At 37.5% G+C, this 8,507-nt stretch overlaps 1 long non-coding RNA gene across 1 annotated transcript; it reads left to right on the forward strand.

Annotated features, from left to right (window-relative positions):
* Positions 1-310: 310 nt before the first annotated feature.
* Positions 311-3,367, forward strand: LOC311084244. Its single transcript, XR_014606471.1, has 3 exons — positions 311-742; positions 1,735-1,875; positions 2,749-3,367. It is a non-coding gene; the product is annotated as an uncharacterized lncRNA (long non-coding RNA).
* The last annotated feature ends 5,140 nt before the right edge of the window (positions 3,368-8,507 follow it).

An 8,507-nucleotide genomic window follows, 5' to 3' on the forward strand; every position in this document is an offset into this window, starting at 1 on the left:
GAGCATGAAGAAGAGGAAGACATGAGTCAGGAGAGAGAGGACAGACATACAGAGAAACAAATGTCAGATGAAGCACAGACAGCAGCTGCACCTTTAGATCAGTGTGACTTAGGTGAAAAGGACACAGGCCCAAAACAGGCAAAATTACACTATTATCCCCAGGAGAACTTTGGCTTACAAAAAAGATCATTCCAGCCAAACTGGTTTCAAACTTTTGCTTGGCTTGAGTACTCGCAGAAGACAGATTCTGCCTACTGCTTTGCTTGCCGTGTCTTTGGTAAAAACTTGAAGCATGATGTACACTGTAAATGATTTCTGTTGTTTTCACAGCATTATACTGTTTTTCTCAACAGTTTCTTGCTGTATAACCTATGCACAGTATGTTACTGTAGATTTTGTTGCTTTCACAGTATTATTTTGTATTTTCAACAGTTATGTACTGTGCACACAGTTGACAGTATGTTACTGTAGATTTTCAATGCATTCTGGGAAATTATTAGTTACTGTAAATCTAAATACAGCAGTGCAAATTGACCGCGAAAAACATCACACAATTCCACGAGTAAAATTGCTAACCTACTAACGTTATCCTTACATAAAACATTTTCAGGACTGGGTGACCATTAACAGTCTTAATTTCTGTCAGTGGGGAGTGCATGAGAGCGCATTTGAATGAGTTTTTCTGTTGTGTCATTGCATCGACACAATTGTCGTTTCTGCCGACCTGGAACTTCGCCATATGGTAAGTAATAAATCATAATATTTGTATGCATGGATTCTAGCTAATAACTTTAAAATTATTTAGAGAGTATGACCAGGATTTAGATATTTAATTTAATTTATTCTTAACATTTTACTATAAGCTGTGTAATATGATAGGCTACTCTAGGTTTCAATGTAGTTTGGGACATTGGTGTTACTGTAAATTTAAATACATTAGTACGAAATGACCGCGAAAAATAACCACAAGCTGCCGTTTTATGAATAACTATTCAGTTCCCTGATAACGTTGAGAGCGCAGGCCTTTGCATCGCGTCGCTGTGTCTGTCGGCGAAGTTTTCGCCATAAATATCTGGTTAGTGATGAATCTTTATATTTTGTATGCAAACTAAATAGTAGCAGGTTAATGTTAGTTTAGAAGAACTGCCCGCGGCTTATGTTCTATAACGCCTGTAACGCGGATTTCATGATAGCTAGCCTACTTGATTATTAAATGTAATTTTATAAACATAGATTGCATATGTAGCCTCTTATAAGGTCAGAATGATCTAATAATTGTGTTATTTACCATTTTAAGTCGGTGGAAGCGCCTGCGCGTTCATTATTTTATATATCATACCGTTGGGAATTGAAAATCGATATCCTGAAATCGGATACCCAAGGTTAGGATTCGGATTCTTGTTATAAAATTAAATTTTCGATTCCTCTTATTGATTTATTCGCGCTTATTTTTGTCTAAATCAGAATATTCTTTTACACGTCTGTGAGGACCTGACCTGGCGATCTGCCAGGACCTTGTGCAGTTACCTCAGTCTATGTTCATTCATACACTTTTGTTGCAAATTGATTTCTATTAGTAACACCAATGGCTTTTTATTTTGCACAAGTGATGGTTTAGAGCTTTGACTTAGAGCTTATTGTGATGTGACTTATTACAGATGATGCTACATATTGTGATTACTCTTGATTCAGTTGGAAAATATATATAGGCTATATATTTTTTTGTGTTTACAGGTTTCTTGTCAGGATAAATCCTGAAAATTCGAAATGAACATCACAGTTCCAGGTGAGCAGAAAGAGTGCGAAGGTTGTTCGGAGGAAGACCATGGCCTTGAATCAGGGACTTTGCAGAATATGATTGGCAAAATCATTAAGGTAAGAGTAATATTAGGGATGTGCAGTGGAGCCCATATCTGTAGAAATGATTTGTGTCTGAATCTGTATTTAGAAAAATCAAAAAAGGGTGGAAATAACTTAAACCATACATTTTTTCAAATTGATAGTCTGTTTTATAATGTAATTATGTTCCCTTCACAGTTTCCATTTAACACATATGCCTTGTATAAGTCAAATAATTTGTATTTTTATATTATAATTGTAACACCTCTTTAAATAAGTTTTAATTAAAACATGAAATGGTAAAAATAGGGTTGAGTGATATGGTCAAAAATCATCTTGATAAAATGTTTCATATCAGTCAGTATTGATAATTATCACAATCAATGTCAAATATTTATTTATTTTAAGTTTTAAATGTTCTCAAACATACATTAAATAATGAAGACAACAGGTAAAGTTAAAATATAATGAAATGTAATAGGGGTGGGAATCTTTTTGATTCAACGATTCGATTCAAAACGATTCTTTGGGTCACGATTTGATTAAAAAGAGGCGGTACTTTTGAAATTGGGAATTCTCTTTTGTATCAAATTTCATTTTGATATATGCATAGAATAGATTTAAAATCTATGATCAAATCTAAAATCAAATTATGTATATATCTAAATGAAATTTGATTCAAAATCGAGAATCGAACAGAAATGATCAGCAGCTACTGTTAGCCCCAATCAAGTGCATTTCAAGCGCAGACACATTTCATTTATAAATGGCCGTGCCCACTCTTCCGTGAAAAATAAAGTGGATACCATGGGAAAAAAAATTATCCTAAAAAGGTGTTGATAATGTGAGTTAGGTTTTTTTTATTATTAGTTTTGCCTCTGATTGATTCGTGCTTATCATTCCTTGCAGGATTATCAGAAGTGTTGTCGCTCTTCTACCACATGACACCATCACTACCCTCCTCACCTGGCCTTCATCCTCACCTGTCTTGCTTTCTTTCTAAGTTTCTTTTTTACCTGTTCAGGATCATTTTTGCATGAATTGAAATACATGAATTGTTCACTGATCTTAATTATTAAATATATATTGTTCATTAGTCTTCTTTTAAAACAGATTTTTATTGTTGTATCATATTACATTATTATTACTAATGTATTGTTTAAAAATACACAATAAACCTTGTTGTGCAGTTAAAGCTTCAATTGTTCTTTTTTCTATTTCCCATTAACAGTTAAAATAATATTCCTACAGATTTTCTACATATTCTACAGGTAACACAGTAGCACTATAAAAGTAATAAAATAACATTTCATAACTGTATAATACTATACAGTATTATTAAAAATCAACGGTGTAATACTGTGTTTTAACGTGGTAAAAAATTACAGTAAAATAATGTATTTAATTTTACAGTATGCTTAACAGTACTGTATTTAGTGTTACAGTCATTTTACTGTTGAATGAAATACAGCAACTACTGGATAATTGTTGCCAGTAAGTTACTGTTAATTTGACAATAAATTTTTTACAGTGTATTTGTGAGTAGTGGATACAAAAACTGGAAAAAGGCACTCAAAGCATTTCACAAACATGAGGGGACTCAGTCACACAAGGATTGTATTGTCTCCTGGAAAAGTTACAAGGCTAGTGCATTACAGGGAAATGTTATACAGCAGATTGAAGCAGCAAATGCTGATGAAATTAGACAAAGAAGGGAGTATATGCGACGTATTGCGGCTGTGACCTGCATGTTGGGGAAGCAAGGGCTACCATTAAGGGGTAATGATGAAACAGCAGAAAGTCATTATAAGGGCAACTTCTTGGAATGCATGGGGCTTTTGCAGAAGTTTGATCCTTTCTTGCAGCATTACACTGCCCCATCAAACAGCACATACCTCTCCCCTGTCAGTCAGAATGAAATGATAGAGTGCTGCTCGAAAGAGGTGACAGCTACTTTTATCAAAGAAATGCATGAGTCAAAAATGTTTGCCATTATGGCGGACGAGGCCAGAGATGGACACACAGAACAGCTAGCAATTTGTGTGAGGTATGTCACTGAGGGAACAGTTAACACTAGAACTGCCATGGCGGTCATTTTGACCGTTTTGAATTTTATATCTGCAATAACTTTGTTGAAAAAATAAATAAAATCCTGCTGGTACCTGACTTTTCCTAAAAGTGTCTGTATTTTCATTTCAAATGCTTTTCATATAAATTACACATAAGGCAAAAAAACAAATGAACATATTTACCTATTTCGGCCATAAACCGTCATATTGACCGCACTGAATTTCGCGGTATTATTATACATACCAATATACACAACAATAAAAAGTGGTAAAAAATACACAAAACATATTCCACAACAAATCATTTAAATGTAATGATATTCAGAACAGAACAATAACAAATAAATAATCCATAAACAAGCCAAAATGAAATCGGTTAGGCTACTTTCAAGCGAAAGTGAAAGTAAGCGCCGTTGGGCTCACGTAACTCTCTAATTAGAATTAAAATGTTTCAACATGCGATGTATTTGGATGGTAAACTATTCTTTATTATAGGCTTTGTACTTCACTCGTGTTCCAAAATCGACGGAAAAAGTCATCCTTCACATGCGCAAAATGGTACGAATTGTAGCCTAGGCTAGGCCTACTGACTATATCGAGCAGTGGAATTTTTATATGTTAGGTTGACTAGGCTATTTTATTATTATATTTTATTATGGCTGTAATGAACGGGCTGCGATGTCAAGATTGCAATGGAATATGGTGTGTGTGTGTGTGTATGTGTGTGCGTGTGTGTGTGTTTGTGTGTCGGCGGGCGCGGACGCGATCGAGTGTAAACATGAAAACAGGCTACTCCGTCATTTTGTTCAGGACATCTACTGATATTATTATTGATAGATGTATAATTAAACTTGTTTAAATGTACAGTTTAGTGTTGTTTTGTTTTTAAAAGATATCCTAATACAATAAATGCATTAATCTCTCAATTGGGTATTTATCATTAAAGATATAGAGTTTTGAATCTAGCGGTCAAAATGACCGCTTGCGGCAGTTCTAGTAGTTATGGAATTCTGGCACTTCTAGTGTTAAAGAGAGATTCCTGTCCCTGACAGAGCTGAGAAGTTTCGACGCAAAGTCAATAACAGAGGCATTAGAAAGAAAATTACAAGAAGAAGGAGTTGCTCAGTTGAAGTGTGTTGATCAGACATACTGTACGATGGAGCAGCAGTTATGAGTGGAGCAGCTGGAGGTGTTCAGTCTCTTTTCAGGGAGAAGCACCCTGAGGCTATATATGTTCACTGTTATGCCCATGAGTTGAATCTTGTCTTGTGCCACACCTGCAGAGGGATTACTGAGGCCGCAGAGTTCTTTAGCCTGCTGGAAAGTTTGTATTCATTTTTTAGTGTTTCCCTGGTCAGCCACCACAAGTTTAAAGAAGCACAAGCAAAATTAGGATTGCAACCATGTGAACTGGTGCAGCTGTCCAACACACGGTGGGCGTGCCAGCTTCACTCAGTGAATGCTGTGCTTGAAAATCTGCCTGCCATCATTGATTGCCTCTCTCTCTGCAGTGGGGTTGAAAACAAAAATATGCAAATTCTCATTTGTGTATTTGTTGATTCTTTTCAAGGATCTCCTATCTGTAGTAGCAGGCTTGCACAAATATCTCCAAAAAGAGACCATTGACCTTCCCCAAGCAGTGGCATACAAAGATGCTGTGTGTGACTCCTTAAAGCAGAAACGCAGTGATCCCACTGCCGCAGATATATATGCTAGAGCAAAGGCAGTGTGTGAAGATAATGACATTGTAGTTGAGGAGCAACTTTATGGCCAGAGACAGAAAAAAAAAAGGATGGATGATTTTGTTGTTTAAACAACTTATGGTGCACATAGGAGAATCAGCACAGATGCCGAACAAGTCAAAACAAAGTTACTATATCCATGTCTGGATAGAATGATAACTGAACTGGAGAACCGTTTTTCTGCTGTAAATGGCGCATTGCTTCAAGGTATTCAAGCATGCAGTCCAGTGTCTGAAAACTTCCTGTCTGAGTCACATTTGGAAGAACTAGCACACCATTACAACATTGATTTAAAGACAGAGGAAGTCATGGTAGCAAGGCACTTTTTGACACGTAAAAATCAAGCTGGTGCAGCTCCACAGGACATGGTTTCACTTTATAACCTGCTGGATTCTGAAATGTTTCCATCACTGAAATCTGTCATCCAGGTTGCCCTCACTGTACCTGTTAGCAGCTGTTCGTGCGAGAGGTCTTTCAGTGCTCTTCGCCGTCTCCGCAACTGGCTAAGGAGAACAATGGGTCAGAGCAGGCTCCATCAGCTGGCAGTTATGGCCATCGAGAAAGATGTTGTTGAGCAATTGGACCATGTTAAAATTATCAACAGGTTTGCTACTCTTAAAGGTGCTGTATGTAGGATCCAGCGGCCTCTAGCGGTGATGTTTCAGATTGCAACAACAGCGCTCGTGCTCGTGCTCAAACTCAAGAGCGCGCACTCACTACCGGCCACACTGAGACTTTCAACACAACGGAGAAAGCATCACACAACATGCTGGAAACTTATGTAAACTCCCACTGCTACATTACCATAATAGGCTACTTTTATCAGCTTGACGTATAACTAATGCTCCATGCTCGTACCATGATAACGTTACATTGACTGTATTTTGCCGACATGTGGTGTTATCTAGCATAAGGCATTTCACTAACTATTCGTGTATCTTTCACAATTAGCAATGTCAACATAGGTCAATGAATGATAACGAAAACGGTTAGTCAACTAGACTGAACAATTTCAGTGTAACAATAAGACAGTAGGAAGTAATATTACTGTAGGCCTACTGAACGTGTCTGGAAATGTGTATTATAAACAATATGATCGTAGTGGGATGAGTGACGTTAGACAGTAGATCTAACGTTAGTACATAAAATAAAAGTTACATCCTAAAGCACCTACTTTTTGTTATCATGGAACAGTCTTTTGTATTCATTTCATGTCTCATGTATGTTGTATTTTACCTTGCTATTTCATTACAGTTTACTATTATTTATTTCAGCATATCTGAAAACTTGTAATTTATCAGAAAAAAAAAAGCCAACTCAGGGTCTGTTTTTATACCTAAAACAAAGCGGAGGTCTCTCCATAATTCAAACGCTCTGCCAATGTTGATCCGCGTTTTCGTCCTGAGTCGATCCGATTGACGCCTGACGAGCTTCAGCAGATAATTTTTTTTGTTTTGTTTTTTATATTTTTTTGGAGTTTGTGTTGGAGTCTGTGTTGTGCTGGAGGCAGGTCGCTTTTTGGTGTTATCAGACCCCATGTCGTTAGCTGCAGTGCCGTCGCATAGACTGTTTATTAAAAGGAGAGAGGCTCGGGAGCGCGCATGCACGTCACATCCGGTGGATTTCGCAGAAAATCCGACCCGGAGACTTCACATAAAAATAGGAATACTGGCCTTCAGAGGTAATAGCAAAACACGAAAAGTGGATCATTGTAATGTGTGATTACAACCCCTTCACAGACAGGCAATAAAAAAAGGATTAATTTTATAAAAAAAGTTACATACAGCACCTTTAAGGAGAGAAGACACAGGTTGATGCTCACAGTGAAAGACCAGTAACTGGGCTGCAAGACTGCTGCTTCTCACCGGCTGCTTCTTCATTTTGGCTTGTTTTTCATTACTTCTGATAGTTAACCACAGCCCCCACTTAATCCATTGTCCAGCCTCATACCTGTGTTGTTTATATTGCTGATATGGATAATCAAAGTTCATGGCTTTTATGTTATTTTCTGGTTAAAATGTTATTTAATTTTTTGTCAGAAAAATTCCTATCTAAGGTTTGTACAGTGAGGAAAATAAGTATTTGAACACCCTGCTATTTTGCAAGTTCTCCCACTTAGAAATCATGGAGGGGTCTGAAATTGTCATCGTAGGTGCATGTCCACTGTGAGAGACATAATCTAAAAAAAAAAATCCAGAAATCACAATGTATGATTTTTTAACTATTTATTTGTATGATACAGCTGCAAATAAGTATTTGAACACCTGAGAAAATCAATGTTAATATTTGGTACAGTAGCCTTTGTTTGCAATTACAGAGGTCAAACGTTTCCTGTAGTTTTTCACCAGGTTTGCACACACTGCAGGAGGGATTTTGGCCCACTCCTCCACACAGATCTTCTCTAGATCAGTCAGGTTTCTGGGCTGTCGCTGAGAAACACGGAGTTTGAGCTCCCTCCAAAGATTCTCTATTGGGTTTAGGTCTGGAGACTGGCTAGGCCACGCCAGAACCTTGATATGCTTCTTACAGAGCCACTCCTTGGTTATCCTGGCTGTGTGCTTCGGGTCATTGTCATGTTGGAAGACCCAGCCTCGACCCATCTTCAATGCTCTAACTGAGGGAAGGAGGTTGTTCCCCAAAATCTCGCAATACATGGCCCCGGTCATCCTCTCCTTAATACAGTGCAGTCGCCCTGTCCCATGTGCAGAAAAACACCCCCAAAGCATGATGCTACCACCCCCATGCTTCACAGTAGGGATGGTGTTCTTGGGATGGTACTCATCATTCTTCTTCCTCCAAACACGTTTAGTGGAATTATGACCAAAAAGTTCTATTTTGGTCTCATCTGACCACATGA

The sequence above is a fragment of the Abramis brama genome (genome assembly GCF_963993115.1).
Source record: "Abramis brama genome assembly, chromosome: 6".
NCBI lineage: Eukaryota > Metazoa > Chordata > Actinopteri > Cypriniformes > Leuciscidae > Abramis > Abramis brama.